Source organism: Oncorhynchus mykiss, chromosome 16 (genome assembly GCF_057628025.1).
Source record: "Oncorhynchus mykiss isolate SJ-2025 chromosome 16, ASM5762802v1, whole genome shotgun sequence".
NCBI classification, from domain to species: Eukaryota; Metazoa; Chordata; class Actinopteri; order Salmoniformes; family Salmonidae; genus Oncorhynchus; species Oncorhynchus mykiss.
Genome location: NC_143037.1, coordinates 17,688,611 through 17,713,754, shown reverse-complemented (window position 1 = coordinate 17,713,754; position 25,144 = coordinate 17,688,611). Strand labels below are relative to the sequence as shown.

Below are 25,144 nucleotides of genomic sequence, written 5' to 3'. Positions count from 1 at the left end.
GTTCCTGTCTCATGTTCCTGTCTCATGTTCTTGTCTCTCCTTGTTCTGACATGTTCCTGTCTCTCCGTGTTCTGACATGTTCCTGTCTCTCCGTGTTCTGACATGTTCCTGTCTCTCCGTGTTCTGACATGTTCCTGTCTCTCCGTGTTCTGACATGTTCCTGTCTCATGTTCCTGTCTCTCTGTGTTCTGACATGTTCCTGTCTCATGTTCCTGTCTCATGTTCCTGTCTCTCTGTGTTCTGACATGTTCCTGTCTCTCCGTGTTCTGACATGTTCCTGGCTCATGTTCCTGTCTCTCCTTGTTCTGACATGTTCCTGTCTCTCCGTGTTCTGACATGTTCCTGTCTCTCCGTGTTCTGACATGTTCCTGTCTCTCTGTGTTCTGACATGTTCCTGTCTCATGTTCCTGTCTCATGTTCTTGTCTCTCCGTGTTCTGACATGTTCCTGTCTCTCCGTGTTCTGACATGTTCCTGTCTCATGTTATTGTCTCATGTTCCTGTCTCTCCATGTTCTGACATGTTCCTGTCTCATGTTCCTGTCTCATGTTCCTGTCTCATGTTCCCGTCTCTCCGTGTTCTGACATGTTCCTGTCTCTCCGTGTTCTGACATGTTTCTGTCTCTCCATGTTCTGACATGTTCCTGTCTCATGTTCCTGTCTCTCTGTGTTCTGACATGTTCCTGTCTCATGTTCCTGTCTCTCCGTCTTCGGACATGTTCCTGTCTCATGTTCCTGTCTATCCGTGTTCTGACATGTTCCTGCCTCATGTTCCTGCCTCTCCGTGTTCTGACATGTTCCTGTCTCATGTTCCTGTCTCTCCGTGTTCTGACATGTTCCTGTCGCTCCGTGTTCTGACATGTTCCTGTCTCTCCGTGCTCTGACATGTTCCTGTCTCATGTTCCTGTCTCTCCGTGTTCTGACATGTTCCTGTCTCATGTTCCTGTCTCATGTTCCTGTCTCATGTTCCTGTCTCTCCGTGTTCTGACATGTTCCTGTCTCTCCGTGTTCTGACATGTTCCCGTCTCTCCGTGTTCTGACATGTTCCTGTCTCATGTTCCTGTCTCATGTTCCTGTCTCATGTTCCTGTCTCTCCGTGGCCTTTTCCTCCAGCTGTTGCTTTGATTGTGGCTTCATGAAATCTGCCTGAATAACATATACTGCAGCTTCCCTCACTAATCTGACTGCTGCAAGCGCTTCCTTTACTATGCTACCTCTCTCCTTTCCACCCCTCTCTCTTTCACTCTCTCTCTCTCTCCCTATATTGCCCTCTTTCTCATCTCATCTCGTCTTCTCAGGCTTTAACCCCCCCCCCCCACGTGAATCCGTTATGCCTTTCCTTTTCTCTTTCTTTCTTTCTTTCTTTCTCATTTTGCTTATATTTCTTTCTCTCATAACGGGAGCGAGTGAGGTGATGATCCTGTTTTTCATCTGTTCCATTGGGTGTGAGATGTGTCCCTGTGTTAGTCTGATTACATTTCCTCTAGGTGTCCTGACTGGACTGAGCTGTATGTTCCCTCCTCACCAGGCTTTAACTCAGCTAAACTAGCAGGGGTCTTTGTCTAAGTATTGACTTTACTGGGAACTTCAGAAAATACCCTTAAAATGACTATGCTGGAGTAGTGACAAAGAAAAACTTGGCTATCCAGAAAATGAGTGATGCCGGTTGCAAAATGTATATCCAAAGCTTGGAATATGCGACAAGATAAGTTGTATAAGGCTTTTGTTATGTGTTTCAATTGTTTTCAATTTCAGTAGGAATGCAAATGTGTGTGAATATACTTACATCTCTGCATTTACAGTGGGGCAAAAAAGTATTTAGTCAGCCACCAATTGTGCAAGTTTTCCCACTTAAAAAGATGAGAGAGGCCTGTAATTTTCATCATAGGTACACTTCAACTATAACAGACAAAATGAAAAAAAAAATCCAGAAAATCACATTGTAGGATTTTTAATGAATTTATTTGCAAATTATGGTGGAAAATAAGTATATAACAAACTGACCCTAGCCCCCCGTGGCCCCATCCGATGAGACCCCCGGACAGGGCCAAACAGGAAGGATATAACCCCACCCACTTTGCCAAAGCACAGCCCCCACACCACTAGAGGGACATCTTCAACCACCAACTTACCATCCTGAGACAAGGCAGAGTATAGCCCACAAAGATCTCCGACACGGCACAACCCAAGGGGGGGCGCCAACCCAGACAGGAAGATCACATCAGTGACTCAACCCACTCAAGTGACGCACCCCTCCTAGGGACAGTATGAAAGAGCCCTAGTAAGCCAGTGACTCAGCCCCTGTAATAGGGTTAGAGGCTGAGAATCCCAGTGGAAAGAGGGGTACCGGCCAGGCAGAGACAGCAAGGGCGGTTCGTTGCTCCAGAGCCTTTCCGTTCACCTTCACACTCCTGGGCCAGACTACACTCAATCATATGACCCACTGAAGAGATGAGATGAGTAAAGACTTAAAGGTTGAGACCGAGCTTGCGTCTCTCACATGGGTAGGCAGACCATTCCATAAAAATTGAGCTCTATAGGAGAAAGCCCTGCCTCCAGCTGTTTGCTTAGAAATTCTAGGGACAATTAGGAGGCCTGCGTCTTGTGACCGTAGCGTACGTGTAGGTATGTACGGCAGGACCAAATCAGAGAGATAGGTAGGAGCAAGCCCACGTAATGTTTTTTAGGTTAGCAGTAAAACCTTGAAATCAGCCCTTGCCTTGACAGGAAGCCAGTGTAGGGAGGCTAGCACTGGAGTAATATGATCAAATGTTTGGTTCTAGTCAGGATTCTAGCAGCCATATTTAGCACTAGCTGAAGTTTATTTAGTGCTTTATCCGGGTAGCCGGAAAGTAGAGCATTGCAGTAGTCTAACCTAGAAGTGACAAAAACATGGATACATTTTTCTGCATCATTTTTGGACAGAAAGTTTCTGATTTTTGCAATGTTACGTAGATGGAAAAAAGCTGTCCTTGAAACAGTCTTGATATGTTCTTCAAAAAAGAGATCAGGGTCCAGAGTAACGCCAAGGTCCTTCACAGTTTTATTTGAGACGACTGTACAACCATTAAGATTAATTGTCAGATTCAACAGAAGATCTCTTTGTTTCTTGGGACCTAGAACAAGCATCTCTGTTTTATCCGAGTTTAAAAGTAGAAAGTTTGCAGTCGTCCACTTACTTATGTCTGAAACACATGCTTCTAGCGAGGGCAATTTTGGGGCTTCACCATGTTTCATTGAAATGTACAGCTGTGTGTCATCCGCATAGCAGTGAATGTTAACATTAAGTTGGAAAAATAGGATGATCGAGCAGCAGTAAGGGCTCTTCGATACTGCACGGTACTGTCTTTCCAAGCTAGTCGGAAGACTTTTGAGATCACATATCGTGTTAAAAGCACTGAAATGTTTTGCCCTGAGGTAGTGGTTATTGATACATTAAAAAAGATACTTTCCTGAAAATCTCCTTCCGTCTTTCTAAAAGTATTTCTCATCCATTTTGTCTTAACGCTGCTCATTCATGATATTGGTCAAATTTTTTGAGGAATGATATACAGTTGACTCCTGATGAGTACACTTTGTGTAACTACAAACTCTGTTTTCAGTGAACTCTAGTCCCAATTCAACAACATTCTTTATCATTTCTAATGATAACTGCATTCTCTGGTTTAGTGCATGCTGTCACATCAGTCCCAAGCGGTTACAGTTGTCAGAAATCACCATTGTTACAATGTCTTCTCTTTTAATTTATACGAGAAGTCATCATCGTAGATCACCATGTGGTTTATTAGAACTGTTTCCCCTCATTGTACACTGAACAAAAATATAAACGCAACATGATTCCTGTGATTCATGAGCTTAAATAAAACATCCCAGAAATGTTCCACATGAACAAAAAGCTTATTTCTCTCAAAATTTGTGCACAAATTTGTTTACATCCCTGTTAGTGAGCATTTCTGCTTTGCCAAAATAACAGGTGTGGCATATCAAGAAGATTACTAAACAGCATGATTATTACAAAGGTGCACCTTGTGCGGAGGACAATAAAAGTCCACTCTAAAATGTGCTGTTTTGTTACACAATGCCACAGATGTCTCAAGTTTTGAGGGAGTGTGCAATTGGCATGCTGACTGCAGGAATGTCCGCCAGAGCTGTTGCCAGAGAATTAAATGTTTTATTTTATTTTGTATTATTTTGTATTTATTTATTGAATGTCCGAAACATAAAATATAGTTGCAGTGAAGCCGCTCAACAACTACATCATACCAGTCATCCAACAGATTCCCATTCAGAGCGACACACGGAAGCATCCAGGGTCAACGCCCTGCTCAAGGGCATGTTGGCAGATCTACCACCAGGCCGAAAAACGTGAACCCGAACTCTCCAAGATCCCCCCCACAGTTCCCCAATAGCTGTCCCTCAACCATTCTGTTAAGATGTTAATTAAGATGTTTTCCCAGGCCATGCACACTGCATTGAGTATCATTGATCTAATGCGATAAATATGTTACTTTTAAACAGTTTAATGATGCGTGTGTGTGTGTGTTTGTGCATGTGTGCGTGAGTGTTTACCTTGTTTAATGAATGCTGTTGGATTGACATGTGTGTATGAATGTCCCTGTACACCCTGGTGGGGATAAGAACAGAAACACATGTAGTGTAAGTTAACAGAGTCTGCAGGCGTAAGACAGCAGTGGAGGTAATCAATTGACATGTTGGGCTTTAACAGTACTGACACACTTTGACCATAAGAGTGAATGGAGGCAGTCAGGCAGTACTCAGAGAGACTGTGGGTCAGATGGTTCACCAAACAAGCTGTCTTTGGAGTTGTCTTCATACTGTATTCATACTTAAATTAATAAAAAATCATACATATGTCATGGTGTGTAGAATCTATATTTACATTTCCAGGGAAATCTATGGATTTACCCAGTGCAATGGGGGATGCCAAACACACTTACTGTAGCATACAGTATATATGAATTTGTATTTACATAAGCATGAATACAGTATGAGGACAACTCCCGAGACAGCTTGACTTGTAGATACAGTTTAAAAACCCTGCAGTTTAAAAACGCTATAAGGACTCCAATATTAATTCTCATATTCTCATTTTCCTTTGATATCTTATCACTGACAGCGGATTTGGAGTTGTCGTCATTGTTTTGTCGTATTGTAGAAATGTGAAATACAAACATGGCTTTTTGTTCCATATCAGATTTTATAGACCTATCAAAATGGCAGTGAAATTGAAATAAATGTTCCTTCACAATCCTTCCAACATTCTATTCACCATTCTAAATTACACCAAGATGGACTTTTGCACCAAATATTCCATTGACACACTCATCCCCTTTCCGGCTTCTCCTGCCCTATTTACACCCATTGTGCATGTGTGCCTTCCAACACACCTCCATCGTCTCTACAATATGTACGCCCAACTCCACCTCAGGCATTGGCACATTAAGTATTATTATTATTTACATCATCATGACCTTCCCCTGTCTGCACTGTGGCAGCATTCTGTCAGTCCCCATCTGCCCTTGGAAGTCTCCCCGCTCCTCTCAACCAATGAGAATGAATCTGGAAGTCAGGGGCAAGTGGCTTCTAAAATAAACATGAACCACTCTACCCTACTAGCCCTGCATTCTCAAGAGCCTTTTGTCTCGCCCGCGCGTTCTGAAAGGGTTGTTGAAATGTCTTCAGCTTGGCAGAGAGAGCAAAAGACAGAGAGACACATTAAGGAGAGGTAGCTCTTGGACGCTTTACAACTCCCTGTTTCTTCTGTTGTGATCCTGTTGCCAGGGTAATGAGGGAGTAAGCGTAGATGCTTTATGTATTTGGTGCTGATCCAGGTATGGAAGGACAGTGTCTTGAGGAAATGTCCATCTAAATGAAGGTAGGAGGTTGCACCGCCTCATCCCTCTGCCTATTATACAGGCATTGAACCAATGCTGTTAGATCCAACTTTTAGATCCAATCTAGTAGTGTATGTCATTGGGGAGTCAATGGGGAGTCACTGGGGAGTCATTGCAACGGCAGTGAACCAGGAAATGCGGTGTGGGTCATTTTATCTCATTCAGAATTAATGGAGCCCTCCAGGGTCGGTTTAGCTAATAGAAATTTCCTGGCCAACTATGATACTGCACTTTTAGAAAAAAGGATTCTAAAAGGGTTCTTCAACCCTCCCCATAGGATAACCCTTTTTGGTTCCAGGTAGAACCCTTTTGGGTTTCACGTAGAACCCTCTTGAAAAGGGTTCTATCTGGAACCAGAAAGGTTTCTGCTATGGGGACAGCCGAAGAACCCTTTTAGCACCTTTTAGAACCTTTTTCTCTCCAATTTTGTGATTTAATTTGCTATCCAATTATGTCTCATCACTGCAACTCCCCAACGGGCTCGGGAAAGTCCTCCGCAACATGACCGGCCAAACCACGCTCCTTAACACCCGCCGCACCAATGTGTCGGAGGAAACACTATTCAACTGATGACCTAAGTCAGCCTACAGGCGCCTGGCCCACCACAAGGAGTCGCTAGAGCGCAATGAGCCAAGTACTGCCCCACCCTGGCCAAACCCTCTCCTAACCCGGACGACGCTGGGCCAACTGTAGAACTTTCTAAAGATGTCTAATAATGACTTCCTATATCCATCTGACATCAGCAAGTCTCAGTCAGAGCAACTAGCTAGAGCATCAAACAGGAAGACAGGCTAGATTGAGTAGAAGATGAGAAAATTAAAAGGAGAGAGGAGAGGGGGGTGGTAGTGTGAAGGAGTATGTGTCCTTCACATACTCCTGATGGTGGTTCAGCACGTACTGTACAGTGAGATGTGGTAAAAGAAGGAGCCTGGAATAAAATCAAACCTGCAATGTGTTTACGCAGGCATTTTTTAAACTACACTCTTAGAAAAAAGGGTTCCAAACGGTTTCTTCGGCTGTCCCAATAGGAGCACACCTTTTGGTTCCAGGTAGACCCTTTTTGGGTTCAGTGTAGAACCCTCTGTGGAAGGGGTTTACATGGCACCTAAAAAGGTTCTACCTGTAACCAAAAAGGGTGCTTTAATTTGGGCACATGCGTTTTAAGCACAGGGATATCTCAGCACAAATTCAGATGTATTTAAACCACTGGTGGATTAGGATGACATACAACATATGTACCTTGAATTTATCAGGAGATGATTGATGTCACTACACTTATATAACACCCTCTGTTGTTGGACCATTGAAGTGAATGGGAGTGCAGATTAGTACACCATGAGGTTACTTTTTATTCAGTATGCTTGATGAGGATGCTGCCCAGCTGTTCACACTCTAGTCTACTGTATGCATTGGTGTGAGAGTAGGAGTATGGTTAGTGCATTTAGTCCACAGTAGGCTATAACGATTTTGGGAGAAATACTGTACAGTATGTCTTGACTACCACTTACTAAAACTGCATACAGTGTACTAATCATGCTACATGTTATTTAAAACATACTGTTTAGCAAGAACTTGTGTAGTAATCAATAAATATTAGCATTCTACTTATCCATACTGAGAAGGTGTCGTCTAATGCTCAATTGTACTTGTTCACCGCAATTTGTTCAATTTGGTACAGCACACCCCCTAATCTGATCATTTTTATTTATTTATTTAACCTTTATTTAACTAGGGAAGTCCGTTAAGAACCGACGCTGGGCCAAGTTATTTTAATTTACGGATAGCCAGGGGCAGAGTTCAACACAGACATATTTTACAAACAAAGCATTTGTGAGTCTGCCAGATCAGAGGCATTAGGATGACCAGGGATGTTATAAGTGCATGAAATAGAGAATGTTTCTATCCTGCTTTCAAAATGTAACGAGTTCTTTTGGGTGTCAGGGAAAATGTAAGGAGTAAAAAGTACATTATTTTATTTTGGAGTGTAGTGGTGTATAAGTAAAAGTTGTCAAAAATATACATAGTAAAGTAAAGTACAGATACCCCCCCAAAATACTTAAGTAGTACTTTAAAGTATTTTACTTAAGTACTTTACACCACTGCCTATTCCCATCATGAGGTTGCTACAACCTATGAGTGAAAGTTTACAACGTTAATGTACACAGGTTGAGAGACAAATTTGAGGTTACAGACAGTGACATTCAATACCACCTTGCACACTCTTGCCTGCATCTAGCTGATATAGGGTGCAATCATTAATCCAACAGTTGCAAACAAGAGTTTCTATTGGACAATTTCAGGTAGGTTTATCATCATTTGGTTCCATTTGCTTCCGTTTAAGAAATATTTCTCAACAGAATCGGCGGAATTAATAAACCCCTGATCACGCATAGATTTCACTCTCATAACAGTCAAAATAGTGTGTTTTAATCAGTTGTTTGGTGAGATGTGATTATATTGAGTATTGTTTTATCTAAAAAGTATAACATTTTTAATGTTTTATAATTTTAATGGTCCTCCCCTTCCTCCTCTGAGGAGCCTCCACTGTTCCACTGTATCACATTATATATAGGAAGCACTTAACTTCAGAGTGGCCCTGTCTCCTATCACTCCTCACATCCACTAATGGTCCTATAGCATCTTCAACAACCATTAATTCGAGGGAATTCTACAACTATCACATCCTCACTCATGTCATGTCTAAGCTAGGGGCTATCATGTGATATAATCAGGGCATATCTAACAGCTCTCTCATTCTCCCTGGTGGAAGACATCTATATCTTGACCACCTCTTAGCCATTGTCTCCAAACCCCACAGATGCTTTATGCTGCATTCGTAACCAAGTGGGAAGGTGGTAATTACATTCACGTGTTGGATGCATTCACGTGCTTTGAACTCTGGCTGATGGCAAACAAGCTGCATCAACCATAAACTAAAAGTACAGCTATCATGCTTGTAAACAAATTATAGTGTTCAAAAACCATATTAATAGGTTGCTTTTAATAAACAGTGTTTTGTTGTTTCCTAAAATGCTGTTATAGATGTCATTTCCTTAGTAGGTGACCTCGGAGTTCAACATGTGGGAGCTCAGGGATGATTACCAGTTGGATGGCCGGTCAACAGATGTTGATATGTGATAAATACCACCTTCCCACTTGGTTTGAACACATCAATATACTCACCACCCCTCCTCTTAAAGGAATAGTGCAAGATTTTGGCAATTAACTCCCTTTCTACTTACCCAGAGTCTAGCTAGCTGTTCCAGTAGACTTCCAGTCATTGTGCTAACTAGCATTAGCACAAATCCCTTGCTAACTACCTTCAAACTGTACACGGAGACATAACATTTTTATCCATGAGTTCATCTCACTCTGGGTATGTAGGGTTTGATCGCAAAAATCTTGCATTATCCTTTTAAACATGACCTTGTACATGAATCTACACGTTTTACCTTGTTTTCTCTCTCTTTCTTCCACTTCCTGCTTCTCCTCTCCCCATCTGTTCCATTCTCAGCCATCTTCTTTTTCTCTCACAGCGCTCTACAATAAAACATTTTCTTCTAGAGGCCCCTGCAGTCAGTGTGGCCTTGTTAGACAATACCTCAAAATGACTCACTCTCTTTTCATTGTCTTTTCACCTTCAATGTAAAATGATCTTGCCCTGACACCTCACCTCATCAGTATACGTTATTCATTCTTCACAAAGAATCATCCTTTTGTACATGCATGCACCCCCACGGCAAGGCGTTTACATAGAGCCCAGAAAAAATTACTGACTGGTGTGAGGCTGGTGGGAGGAGCCATAGGAGGACTGGCTCATTGTAATGTCTAGAAACCATATGTTTGTCTCCGTTCCATTAATTCCATTCCAGTCATTACAATAAGCCCGTCCTCCTACAGCTCCTCCCACCGGCCTCCTATGGTTGTGCGGTACGATACACACGAACAACCACCAGACGATCATTTCCCAGACAACACAGCAGGTAGTACTGTATTTAATCAACCTGAGAATGCACAAGTCTTATATCTGAGTGTTATATATGAGGTTGGACAGGGCTCAAGTAGGTCTTGGTGCCTCGTAGCACTGTGGACGGGCGGGCTGGCGGCGCACGCATGCCTGCTTCATCTGTGATACACATACTGGTAGGCACACACACATTGTAGTATTGAAGGGGAATCTGTCCAGCGTGGAATCCTTCACCCCCCCACCCCCCCCCCACCCCCACATCCCCCATTGCGCTCCAATGGAACTGGAGACATCCCTGTAGTATTACAGTAAGCAACACTGCACTTAATGTGAAAATGCAATCAGGTACCATATGTGTCTGAAAGGTAGCACAACATTTGACCCCGTTGACTTTTGGGTCAGCTGAACTTAGTTTAAACTGGGGTTAAACAACAACATTGTAAGGGTCTACAGGAGAAAGATCCCTCCCAATGTGTTCTCCAACTCATAAACATTTTAGAAAAAGGCTCAGTGCCGTCATCCCCGCAAGGTGAGGTATTGTAAGGCACTGAAAACAGGGGTGTCAATAATTGACCCCTACCTTGTTGAGAAAAAAAGTATTACTTGTTAACCAAAATCTAGTTCTCTGAGCAATTGTATGAGTATAAAATAATATTATTTCTCCCAAGGGTGTCAATAATTTCAGACCCCACTGTATATATACTTGAATCTTCAGTGTGCCTCGAATCATGTGACCTAAGCTTTTCCTATACCACCACGTCACCAAAGGGCACATCAACACTTTTGGCCATAATAAGGCTGCCTCCCTTTACCTGGTTGTTCTCCTGTAGATCCTTACAATGCTGTTGTTATTCCAATCCTTTCCAGATCCTTGATATCCTTCCTCTGCGCTTATGGACTGCCCTCTTCAATTACAAAACGACAGGTTTTCAAATGGTTTCAAGTCCCAATTTCAAATGGTTTCACGTCCAGGGGACTGAGATGGCCAATGCAAAATGTAGATTTTGTGGCCAATTAAAAATGATTTTGATGTGTGCTTGGGGCTATTGTCTTGCTGGAAGATTCACTTGCAGCAAAGTTTCAGTCTCCTAGCATGGGGCAACCAGGTTTTTCTGATTTTGATGCCAAACCCCCACTGGTGTGCCAATGAGCTCTGTTTTCATATCATGGGAAACTCTGTTAAATATCTGCTCAAAATTATTTTTTCAAAGATGTCGGCAGAAAGAATGGGGTGTCAGGTGACATGACACATTGACTTTGACGGAATTGCGGTTTACGGAATTTCATCATGGGTCCCTGATCTGTACTGCACAGAAATACATATTTACGAATATGAATGTAATTCTCTTCATGGTGATGTATCCTAATTAGGCACACAAAGGTATAATTATGCAATATTCTGCATTGCATATTTGGGTATTATTCTACACACTGGCTATTCTTTTTATGAGCTCTGGCGACAAACAAGAACAAATTTGTTTGGTCCGAACTGTACAGTACAGCACAGTAGAGTACAGTAGAGTTCAGTACAGTACAATACACTACATTATAGTGTACTCAACTCTAGTGTTCTCTACTGTTTACTGTACCGAACTATACTATTCTTTACTGTACTGTACTCTTCTGTGCCGTACTGTACTGAACTGTACTCTACTGTGCTGTCCAAACTTATGAACCCAACTGTGGTTTGTGAGTACTATGATTTCCCATTGTAGCCAATTCGTTACAGATTTTTCTGAAATTCTGTTACTGTTTTGGTAACAGAATTTCAAGTTTTAATCACTTAACAAATTAGAAAATACACTATAATTAATTGATAGGTCTATCTTTACTTGTTACTTCTGTGAACTTTCATTATCATCCCTCCTCCTAAATACTGTATCTTAAAGATGTTTTCTTTTTGGTAATGGAATTTCAAGGCACAAGGCAATGTTTCTTAAACTTACAGAAGGCAGAAAACTTTCTCCAAAACTGTTGATATTTGTTGGCAGGGGTCTTCAACATTGTTGTGTTTAGATGTTTTTCTAATACCTTTTAATACTTTTTCTGGTAGATTTTCCATCTGTTTGACCAGAAATCAAAGCCTTTGCTTATTCCTAATTTTTGGGATGTAAAATGGTTGAAAAATGTATCTATGCCTTAATATCTCAAAAAGATAGATTATTTGCTTTCATTTGATGCCCAATTTGACATGCTCCTATGAACTTCACATGTTGGTGCTCATTGGTCCTTTACATGGAAATGACCTCATCTGACCAAAGCACTGGTTCCAATTCAAGTGCCAATGCCGTTAAGCAAACTCCAGGCGTTTACATTTGTTGGACAACATATGTATACCTCTTTGGCCACTCACACCAATGGTGGGTTTGGCATCGAAATTAAAACACTGTTATCATGTTCAACTTATTTCACACTCGTTTGTTTTTGGAAGCTGAACTGTTCGCTATTCAAATATCAGCAAGATATTTGTATAGCCAATTTCAATTTAATTCCAAGATTACTTTATAAGGAATTGTGCTCTTTGTTTTATTTATTTTCTACATTTTTCCTCTCATGTACTTATTCTCATTTTATTCTCATATTTATTCTGTCATACAATATGTTAATATTCAAATGAATGGTTGACAGCCAACTCTCCACAATGGTCAGTAGCCTATATTGCAAAACTTCCTGACTTTGTTGACGGTCCCATAGGACAAATAGCTATTGCTTAATCTAACAATTTTTCCATTGTTTACATTCCATATTTGAAAGGACATTCTGTACAACTGAATAAACCACAAAGCGCTTGAATTTCTCTCTGCTTATTGGTTGAATTAAGTAGGACATTGACTCATAGCGTTAACGTGGTATGGAATGGGATGCAACGGAAAGGCCTGACATATCCTTGTAAAATATTTTTGTGCAGACATTAGCAACAAATTAGATTAACGTGCACTCTTAGAAAAAAGGTGCTATCTAGAACCTAAACCTATGGCTGTCCCCATAAGAAAACCCATGGAAGAACCCTTGTTGGTTCCAGGTAGTGGAACTCTTTTGATTCCAAGTAGAACCATTTTGGGTTCCACATACTGTAGAACCCTTTCCACAGGAGGTTCTAAATTTACATGGAACCCCAAAGGGTTCTCCTATGGGGATAGCCAAAAAACCCTTTTAGAATGCTTTTTTCTAAGAGTGTAGCTTCGTATGGCCTTCTAATTTCGAATCATGTACTGCAGAGGTAGGCGACCGTGTTCCTGGAGTGCCAGAGGTACTGCAAGATTTTGTTCCAATAGGCACTACACCTGACCAACTGAGCTAATTGATCAGTTCAGTGATTACCTAAATTCAACAGACCTGTTCTTCCAGGTTGGTAAATCAAAAACATGAAAATCTGCAGCACTCCAGAACAAGGGTTGCCTACCCCTGATGTACCCTATGACAAAACATTAAGAAGGCGCCCGAAGAGGATGGCTGACGTTTTACATGCTCCTAACCAACTGTGCTATGTTGTTAATTTTTTTGCGTGGTTTGTAACTTATTTTTTAAACTTATTTTGTACATAATGTTGCTGCTACCGTCTGTTATGACCGAAAATAACTTCTGGACATCAGAACAGTGATTACTTACCTCGAACTGGAAGAAGCTTTTTCCTTTAATGAGTCCGACGAGATGAATATACTGCTTTCTGAGAACAGGCCCAAACCCCTGTCATTTGCGTGAAGAAAAGACGGACAAAAAGGGGGCAGAGGCCGGTCTGCCTTCTGAGAATTCTTAGGCGAGTGAGTAAACTCCCACTGCCATCCGTTCTATTGGATAACGTGCAATCATTGGAAAACAAAGTTGATGACCTACGATTAAGATTATCCTACCAACTGGACATTAAAAACTGTAATATCTTATGTTTCACCGACACGGATAATATAGAGCTGGCGGGATTTTCCATGCACCGGCAGAACAGAGAAGTTATGTCTGGTAAGACGAGGGGTGGGGGTGTGTGTCTATTTGTCAATAACAGCTGGTGCATGTCATATCTGCTCCGGCTCCTCCTCTCCGGTGTACAATGTCGCCAGAGTACTAACCACCGGTCCTGGGATTCATCATTATGATTCACACCTGGACTCCATGACCTTAATAATTTCCTCCCTTTTATATGTCAATCTCCCAGGTTCACTCACCAGTTGGTATTGTTCTTGTGTATCAGCGTTCTGCCTTATGTTTAGTGTCGTGTTCTTGGTTTTGCTGTTTTATTAAAATGTTTCACCTGCACCTGCTTCCGACTCACCGCCACATCATTACAGTGTGCAATGTCTAATATTAAAGAAGTCTTGAGGTATTGCTCACCTGAGGTAGAGTACCTTATGATAAGCTGTAGACCACACTATCTACCAAGAGAGTTCTCATCTATATTATTTGTATATTATCTCTTTACCACCAGAGAACGATGCTGGCACTAAGACCGCACTCAACCAACTCTATAAGGCCATAAGCAAACAAGAAAATGCTCACCCAGAAGCGGCGCTCCTACTGACCGCAGATTTTAATGCAGGAAAACTTATATCAGTTTTACAAAATCTTTACCAGCACAAAAAAAACTCTAGACCACCTTTCCTCCACACACAGCGATGCATACAAAGATCTCCGCCACGCTCCATTTGGCAAATCTGACCATAATTATATCCTCCTGATTCCTGCTTACAAGCAAAAAGGAAGTGGTCAGATGCGGAAGTGGTCAGATGACGCGTATGCTACGCTACAGAAATTTTTTGCTAGCACAGACTGGCATATGTTCCGGGATTCATCCAATGACATTGAGGAGTATACCTCAGTATACCTCAGTTATCAGCTTCATCAATAAGTGCATTGACAACGTCGTCCCCACAGTGACTGTATGTACATGTCCCAACCAGAAGCCATGGATTACAGGCAACATCCGTATCGAGCTAAAGGCTAGAGCTGCCCCTTTCTGTTAAGGTGCGTGAATGAGGACCCAAAAGCGAATTAACGTAAACAGAACTTCTTTAATAACAAAACATAGGTAGGCTCAGATGGACCGGCAGATTCCGACAGGACAGGACAAGGTTGCAGCAAACATGACGATAGTCTGGTTCAGGCATGAAAAACACAAACAAGAATCCGACAAAGACAGGAACAAAAACAGAGAGAGATATAGAGGACTAATCAGAGGGAAAAAGGGAACAGGTGGGAAAAGGGGTGACGAGGTAGTTAGGAGGAGACAAGGAACAGCTGGGGGAAAGAGGGGGAGAAAAGGTAACCTAACAACGACCAGCAGAGGGAGACAGGGTGAAGGGAAAGGACAGAAACAAGACACAACATGACAATACATGACAGTACCCCCCCACTCACCGAGCGCCTCCTGGCGCACTCGAGGAGGAAACCTGGCGGCAACGGAGGAAATCATCGATCAGCGCACGGTCCAGCACGTCCCGAGAGGGAACCCAACTCCTCTCCTCAGGACCGTACCCCTCCCAATCTACTAGGTACTGATGACCACGGCCCCGAGGACGCATGTCCAAAATCCTACGGACCCTGTAGATGGGTGCGCCCTCGACAAGGATGGGGGGGGGGAAGACGAGCAGGGGCGCGAAGAACGGGCTTGACACAGGAGACATGGAAGACCGGGTGGACGCGACGAAGATATCGCGGAAGAAGAAGTCGCACTGCGACAGGATTAATGATCCGAGAAATACGGAACGGACCAATGAACCGCGGGGTCAACTTGCGAGAAGCGGTCTTAAGGGGAAGGTTCTGAGTGGAGAGCCAAACTCTCTGACCGCGACAATATCTAGGACTCTTAGTTCTACGCTTATTAGCAGCTCTCACAGTCTGCGCCCTATAACGGCAAAGTGCAGACCTGACCCTCTTCCAGGTGCGCTCGCAACGTTGGACAAAAGCCTGAGCGGAGGGGACGCTGGACTCGGCGAACTGAGATGAGAACAGCGGAGGCTGGTACCCGAGGCTACTCTGAAAAGGAGATAGCCCGGTCGCAGACGAAGGAAGCGAGTTGTGGGCGTATTCTGCCCAGGGGAGCTGTTCTGACCAAGACGCAGGGTTGCGAAAAGAAAGACTGCGTAAGATGCGACCAATAGTCTGATTGGCCCGTTCTGCTTGACCGTTAGACTGGGGGTGAAAGCCGGAAGAGAGACTGACGGAAGCCCCAATCAAACGGCAAAACTCCCTCCAAAATTGAGACGTGAATTGCGGACCTCTGTCCGAAACGACGTCTGACGGAAGGCCATGAATTCTGAAAACATTCTCGATGATGATTTGTGCCGTCTCTTTAGCAGAAGGAAGCTTAGCAAGGGGAATAAAATGAGCCGCCTTAGAGAACCTGTCGACAACCGTAAGAATAACAGTCTTCCCCGCTGACGAAGGCAGTCCGGTGACAAAATCTAAGGCGATGTGAGACCACGGTCGAGAGGGAATGGGAAGCGGCCTGAGACGGCCGGCAGGAGGGGAGTTACCGGACTTAGTCTGCGCGCAGACCGAACAAGCAGCCACGAAGCGACGCGTGTCATGCTCCCGGGTGGGCCACCAAAAACGCTGGCGAATGGAAGCAAGCGTACCCCGAACGCCAGGATGGCCGGCTAACTTGGCAGAGTGAGCCCACTGAAGAACGGCCAGACGAGTAGGAACGGGAACGAAAAGAAGGTTCCTAGGACAAGCGCGCGGCGACGGAGTTTGAGTGAGTGCTTGCTTTACCTGCCTCTCAATTCCCCAGACAGTCAACCCGACAACACGCCCCTCAGGGAGAATCCCCTCGGGGTCAGTGGAGGCTACTGAAGAACTGAAGAGACGAGATAAAGCATCAGGCTTGGTGTTCTTAGAGCCCGGACGATAAGAAATCACGAACTCGAAACGAGCGAAAAACAGCGCCCAGCGCGCCTGACGCGCATTAAGTCGTTTGGCAGAACGGATGTACTCAAGGTTCCTATGGTCAGTCCAAACGACAAAAGGAACGGTCGCCCCCTCCAACCACTGTCGCCATTCGCCTAGGGCTAAGCGGATGGCGAGCAGTTCGCGGTTTCCCACATCATAGTTACGTTCCGACGGCGACAGGCGATGAGAAAAATACGCGCAAGGGTGGACCTTGTCGTCAGAGAGGGAGCGCTGAGAAAGAATGGCTCCCACGCCCACCTCTGACGCGTCAACCTCGACAACGAACTGTCTAGTGACGTCAGGTGTAACAAGGATAGGTGCGGATGTAAAACGATTCTTGAGGAGATCAAAAGCTCCCTGGGCGGAAACGGACCACTTAAAGCACGTCTTGACAGAAGTAAGGGCTGTGAGAGGAGCTGCCACCTGACCGAAATTACGGATGAAACGACGATAGAAGTTCGCGAAGCCGAGAAAGCGCTGCAGCTCGACGCGTGACTTAGGGACGGGCCAATCAATGACAGCTTGGACCTTAGCGGGATCCATCTTAATGCCTTCAGCGGAAATAACAGAACCGAGAAATGTGACGGAGGAGGCATGAAAAGAGCACTTCTCAGCCTTCACAAAAAGACAATTCTCTAAAAGGCGCTGGAGGACACGTTGAACGTGCTGAACATGAATCTGGAGTGACGGTGAAAAAATCAGGATATCGTCAAGGTAAACGAAAACAAAGATGTTCAGCATGTCTCTCAGGACATCATTGACTAATGCCTGAAAGACAGCTGGAGCGTTAGCGAGGCCGAAAGGAAGAACCCGGTATTCAAAGTGCCCTAACGGAGTGTTAAACGCCGTCTTCCACTCGTCCCCCTCCCTGATGCGCACGAGATGGTAAGCGTTACGAAGGTCCAACTTAGTGAAAAACCTGGCTCCCTGCAGGATCCCGAAGGCTGAAGACATAAGAGGAAGCGGATAACGATTCTTCACTGTTATGTCATTCAGCCCTCGATAATCTATGCAGGGGCGCAGGGACCCGTCCTTCTTCTTAACAAAAAAAAACCCCGCTCCGGCGGGAGAGGAGGAGGGGACTATGGTACCGGCGGCAAGAGCTACAGACAAATAATCTTCGAGAGCCTTACGTTCGGGAGCCGACAGAGAGTATAGTCTACCCCGGGGGGGAGTGGTTCCCGGAAGGAGATCAATACTACAATCATACGACCGGTGTGGGGGAAGAGAGGTGGCCCTGGACCGACTGAACACCGTGCGCAGATCGTGATATTCCTCCGGCACCCCTGTCAAATCACCAGGCTCCTCCTGTGAAGAAGAGACAGAGGAAACAGGAGGGATAGCAGACATTAAACATTTCACATGACAAGAGACGTTCCAGGAGAGGATAGAATTACTAGACCAATTAATGGAAGGATTATGACAAACTAGCCAGGGATGGCCCAAAACAACAGGTGTAAAAGGTGAACGAAAAATTAAAAAATAAATGGTTTCGCTATGATTACCAGAAACAGTGAGGGTTAAAGGTAGCGTCTCACGCTGAATCCTGGGGAGAGGACTACATCCAGGGCGAACAAGGCCGTGGACTCCCTTAACTGTCTGAGAGGAATGTCATGTTCCCGAGCCCAGGTCTCGTCCATAAAACAGCCCTCCGCCCCAGAGTCTATTAAGGCACTGCAGGAAGCTGACGAACCGGTCCAGCGTAGATGGACCGACAAGGTAGTGCAGGATCTTGAAGGAGAGACAGGAGTAGTAGCGCTCACCAGTAGCCCTCCGCTTACTGATGAGCTCTGGCTTTTACTGGACATGAAGTGACAAAATGACCAGCAGAACCGCAATAGAGACAGAGGCGGTTGGTGATTCTCCGTTCCCTCTCCTTAGTCGAGATGCGGATACCTCCCAGCTGCATAGGCTCAGCACCCGAGCCGGCAGAGGAAGATGGTAGTGATGCGGAGAGGGGGGCAACGGAGAACGCAAGCTCCTTTCCACGAGCTCGGTGACGAAGATCAACCCGTCGCTCAATGCGAATAGCGAGTTCAATCAAGGAATCCACGCTGGAAGGAACCTCCCGGGAGAGAATCTCATCCTTTACCTCTGCGCGGAGACCCTCCAGAAAACGAGCGAGCAAAGCCGGCTCGTTCCAGCCACTGGAGGCAGCAAGAGTGCGAAACTCAATAGAGTAGTCTGTTATGGATCGATTACCTTGACATAGGGAAGACAGGGCCCTGGAAGCCTCCTCCCCAAAAACAGATCGATCAAAAACCCGTATCATCTCCTCCTTAAAGTCCTGATACTGGTTAGTACACTCAGCCCTTGCCTCCCAGATTGCCGTGCCCCACTCACGAGCCCGTCCAGTAAGGAGAGATATGACGTAGGCGACACAAGCAGTGCTCCTGGAGTAAGTGTTGGGCTGGAGAGAAAACACAATATCACACTGGGTGAGGAACGAGCGGCATTCAGTGGGCTCCCCAGAGTAACACGGCGGGTTATTGATTCTGGGCTCCGGAGATTCGAAAGCCCTGGAAGTGGCCGGTGGATCGAGGCGGAGATGGTGAACCTGTTCTGTGAGGTTGGAGACTTGGGTGGCCAGGGTCTCAACGGCATGTCGAGCAGCAGACAATTCCTGCTCGTGTCTGCCTAGCATCGCTCCCTGGATCTCGACGGCTGAGTGGAGAGGATCCGAAGTCGCTGGGTCCATTCTTGGTCGGATTCTTCTGTTAAGGTGCGTGAATGAGGACCCAAAAGCGAATTAACGTAAACAGAACTTCTTTAATAACAAAACATAGGTAGGCTCAGATGGACCGGCAGATTCCGACAGGACAGGACAAGGTTGCAGCAAACATGACGATAGTCTGGTTCAGGCATGAAAAACACAAACAAGAATCCGACAAAGACAGGAACAAAAACAGAGATAGATATAGAGGACTAATCAGAGGGAAAAAGGGAACAGGTGGGAAAAGGGGTGACGAGGTAGTTAGGAGGAGACAAGGAACAGCTGGGGGAAAGAGGGGGAGAAAAGGTAACCTAACAACGACCAGCAGAGGGAGACAGGGTGAAGGGAAAGGACAGAAACAAGACACAACATGACAATACATGACACTTTCAAGGAGCGGGACACTAACCGGATGCTTATAAGAAATTTCCCTTGACTACCTTACATAACATGAGTTCATTCACACCAGCTGAGACCAGAGACATACAGGGCATTCGGAAAGTATTAACTTTTTCTACACTTTGTTACCTTACAGCCTTATTCAAAAATGGATGAAATTAAAAACATTCGTCAATCTACACACAATACCACATAATGACAAAGAAAAAACAGGTTTTAGACATTTTTGCAAATGTATTCAAAATAAAAAAACAGAAATACCTTATTTACAGTAATTAAGCATTCAGACCCTTTGCTATGAGACTTGAAATTGAGCTCAGGTGCATCCTGTTTCCATTGATCATCCTTGAGATGTTTCTACAACTTGATTGGAGTCCAACTGTGGTCAATTCAATTGATTGGACATTCAATTGATTTGGAAAGGCACACACACACCTGTCTATATAAGGTCCCACAGTTGACAGTGCATGTCAGAGCAAAAACCAAGCCATGAGGTAAAGCTCTGAGACAGGATTGTGTTGAGGCACACGTCTGGGGAAGGGTAGCAAAACATTTCTGCAGCATTGAAGGTCCCCGAGAGCACAATGGTCTCCATCATTCTTAAATGGAAGAAGTTTGGAACCATCAAGACTCTTCCTAGAGCTGGCTGCCCGGCCAAACTGAGCAATCAGGGGAGAAGGCCCTTGGTCAGGGAGGTGACTAAGAACCCGATGGTCAATCTGACAGAGTTCCAGAGTTCCTCTGTAGAGATTGGATAAACTTCTAGAAGGACAACCATCTCTGCAGCACTCCACCAATCAGTACTTTATGGTAGAATGGCCAGGCGGAAGCTATTCCTCAGTAAATGGCACATGACAGCCCGCTTGGAGTTTTCTAAAAGGCACCTAAAGGACTCTCAGACCATGAGAAACAATATTCTGTGGTCTGATGAGGTCAAGACTGAACTCTTTGACCTGAATGCCAAGAATCATTTCTGGAGGAAACCTGGCACAATCCCTACGGTGAAGCATGGTGGTGGCAGCATCATGCTGTGGGGATGTTTTTCAGTGGCAGGGACTGAACGACTAGTCAGGATCGAGGGAAAGATGAACGGAGCAAAGTACAGAGAGATCCTTGATCAAAACCTGCTCCAGAGTACTCAGGACCTCAGACGGGGGTGAAGATTCACCTTCCAACAGGACAACAACCCTAAGCACACTGCCAAGACAATGCAGGAGTGGCTTAGGGACCCGTCTCTGAATGTCCTTGAGTGGCCCAGCCAGAGCCCGGACTTGAACCCTATTGAACATCTCTGGAGAGACCTGAAAATAGCTGTGCAGCGACGCTCCCCATCCAACCTGACAGAGCTTGAGAGGATCTGCAAGGAAGAATGGGAGAAACTAGCCAAATACAGCTGTGTATGCCCAACAGACTCAAGGTTGTAATGCTATCAAAGGTGCTTCAACAAAGTACTTAGTAAAGGGTCTGAATACTTATGTAAATGTGATATTTAAATGTAAAAGAAAATTGGCAAAAAAATTATAAAAACTGCTTTTTGCTTTGTCATTTTGGGGTATTGTGCGTAGATTGAGGGGGGTGGGATGATTTAATCCATTTTTAGAACAAAGCTGTAACGTAATAAAATGTGGAAAAAGTCAAAGTGTCTGAATGCTTTCCGAATGGACTGTATATTTAGAAAATACATGGCTCTGGCCGATGCCATAGGTTCACCTGTGTTTGGTGGCCACATGAGGCTGCTGACGGGAGGACAGCTAATAGTAATGGCTGTAATGGAGTTAATTGAATGGTATCAAACACATGGAAACCATTCCGTTCCAGCCATTCTATGAGCCCGTCCTCCCCAATTAAGGTGCCACTGGCCGCCTGTGGTTTGGCTCCATCTATCATTGTTCTGATTTAATGTGTAGTTGCATCAATGAGGGGGAAATAGTTTCAAATACAGACACAGCTCTGCTTGCATTTGAGTCGCTGACATCAAACCAACCACTTTACTTTGGTATAGTAACACCAGCACTAAAAGTAATTTAGAAAAAGAAAATCTGCTGTTTTTGTTGGTAAGAATGTAATGGCAATATGAAGCATAGATCATCTCTGTTATGTTACCAAAAATTGAGAAATAAGCACATATTTAATTTCCTGTGTCTTTCTCCCTCAAAGCTAATTTATCTGAGAAAAAAACAAGTGTCTTGTTTTTAAAAGTATATCATGATTTGGTAAGAGACAGCACTAGAAACATTGTAAATTCTTGCTAATATTATGAATGAATGTTATTTCAGTAAGCCTACCAATCATTAAGTATTTTGTTTTTTTTCCCACAGAAAGATTCTGCTCTTTCTATTTTCCAACTCATACAGCCGATTGACAGCATTGATATCCTTAGTAGTTTTCTGATTTAGCTCCAATGAGGTGAATTATTCTAACTAACTCCTCCAACCTTGACATACTGCACTATTAACACTAAACATACCAGCAGCTTTCCTTTAGCTGGCAACCCACCATAATACACAACATCCATACATTGCTCCTGAAGAAATGCACAACATATGGATGTTGAAATGTCTTGATTGGCATCTTTTATCTCCAACTGTACATTGGGAATGCAGTCGGACCATATTTCCTGGTTTCCCCCGGAGGAGTATTATATCTCCCTGCATTTTAAACCTCTGGGTTTTTTTCCTGGCCAATCAAGAGTAATTGATTCCATGTTTGGCTCAAAGACGGCCCATCCTGTTACACTTGACCGTTGTATGTTGAATCTAACACTCGTGAGACAGCTCGGATAATAAATATGTATGGGTTCCGTACACATCTTTTCCCTATGGGAATGCTTGAAAACATCAATGTGAGCGTTACGTATTAACCATACATTTCCAATGGTTAGAAGGAAAGACTGTATTGGTGAGAGGGAGCCAACTAGATTTGATTTGATTAAAGCTATGTATGTGTGGAACAGCAAAGAAATAGGAACCATTGTAGGAATTCACAAATGTCCAACAGCCAGTCGGGAACAGACGATGCAAAACATGTCTTACTGTGTTCCCTATTCTCACTGGCAAACAGTACTTGTTTCTATACAGACATTCAATCAAGATCAGACACCCTTATTGAAAGCTACGCCTGACTGTTTGACAGTCGTAATAGGTTTCTAGCACCACCTCAGGCAATTCTATGTTTGATTCCCCATCTCAATTTATAGTTTGGGAGGGGATCAATTTTTACAAGAGCAGCAAGTATATTTTTTGAATCAATAAGTAGCTGTTGGTATTGTCTTGCTAGGGAAATTGAATTTAAGTGCTGTCTTTTACCTAGTAGCCTATTTAATCATTGCTGTTTGAACTGTCTGATAGCTCAGTCCTTGTGATTGGCATTGTGGATTTAGATTAGTTTCAAGCCTATATGTGTAACAGTCCTGCTAATTTGTGGGCGTGTTGTATTGTAGGGAGATGTTTTCTTATCCTCTGCCAGGAAATCTGGAATCAGTACTGACAGGTGTGTCTTTCAACTCTGCTGGGCATTTAGTGCTACAGTAGTACTTCAGTCTCCCCTGTTTTTTCAGCGGCAGCTGTAAGTGGTGGTATTCTCAAGCGGAGGTATTGTCACTGTCACACCCTGATCTGTTTCACCTGTCTTTGTGCTTGTCTCCACCCCCTCGAGATGTCACCCATCTTCCTCATTATCCCTAGTGTATTTATACCTGTGTTCTCCGTTTGTCTGTTGCCACTTCGTCTTGTCAGGTCTTACCAGCGTGTTTTCCAGTCTCCCTGCTTTCTCAAGTTCTGTTTCCTAGTTTCCCCGTTTCTGACCATTCTGCCTGCCCTGACCCAGAGCCTGCCTGCTGTTCTGTACCTGCTTGACTCTGACCTGTTTACAAACCTCTGCCTGTCCTCACCACGAGCATGCCTGCTGTTCTGTACCTTATTGACTCTGCCCTGGATTACGGACCTCTGCCTGCCTTTGACCTGTCTTTTGCCTGCCCCCTGTTTGGGTCACTAAACATATGTAACTCTAGTTGTCTGCATCTGGGTCTTACACTGAGTTCTGATAGTCAGCAAAACAAAGACGTTCTGCCGAGATGTTCGAGGAAGGAACAAGAGGAAGGCTCCACACCACTTTAGTATCTTACCTAGCTCTTTTGTAGCTTTGGCATGTGTGTGTTTTCCATCCCAGTTTGCTCCTCTCCCTGTAGGCTTTACAGACGCGCACCACTCTGTGGCTGCAACCCTTCTAATTTGGTGAACCCTGTGCACATTTTGATCTGCCGATCTGCGCTCAATAAGGCTGGGTTCATGTCAGCCTATGTTGCCCTTCAGTCCCTACAGTTTTCGGAGACATAGATTTCCCCAGAGAACACTGCTACTCCATCTGTTCTCTCATAGTCCGAGAGCATCTGCGTGTCACGGTGGTGGCACAGGGCTAGTCATTTCTCCTAAGTGGAGATTTTCTGTTTTCCCCCTCTCTCACCTGTCTAGCTCCTCATTTGAATTCCATGCTGTCACTGTCACTTGTCTACTCAAGCTTAACACGGTCTCAGTCTCTGCACACTCCTGGATTGTATCCATCCTGGCAGGTCGTTCCTACCAAGTGGTGTGGAGAGGCTCTGTGTATGCACCACTTGCTCTCACTACTGGTGTCCCCCAGGGCTCGATTCTACACCAAGCTTAACACTGTTGTCATCTATCGCCCACCAGGTACCCTGGGAGAGTTCCTCAATTTGCTTGACCCTTTGATAAGCTCATTTCCCGACGATGGCTCACCTCTAATCATACTGGGCGACTTTAACATCCCGACGCCTGACTTCAATTTCTTTCTTTCTACCTTTTTTCTTTCCATTCCTTTCCTCTTTTGCCCTCACCCTTTCCCAGTCACCTCCCACTCACAAGGCAGGCAAAACGCTTGACCACATCTTCACTAGAGCCTATTCACCTACTAATCTCACTGTAACCCTCTATGTCTCTGATCCCTTCTTTGTTTCCTTCTCTCTCCATCTCTACTCCAACCCTTCCCACTCAGTCCCGACCCAGATGATCATGTGCTGCCGCAATCTTAGCTCTCTCCCGCTACGCTCATCTATTCTAACCTATTCTCTTTTCCTCTTCCTCTGTATCTGCTGCAAAAGCCACTTTATATCACTCTAAATGTCAAGCGTCTGTCTCCAACCCTGGGAAACGGTTCTCAACTTTATCCTCCCTCCTTAATCTTCCTCCTGCTCCATCCCCTTCGCCAGACCATCTCTGGAGAGCTTCTCCCATTCCGCACTTCACTCATCAACTCATC

General features: G+C 44.4%; 1 pseudogene; it reads left to right on the top strand.

Moving 5' to 3' along the window:
* Positions 1-24,921, top strand: part of LOC149976563 (uncharacterized) — a 28,068-nt pseudogene extending 3,147 nt beyond the window's left edge.
* The last annotated feature ends 223 nt before the right edge of the window (positions 24,922-25,144 follow it).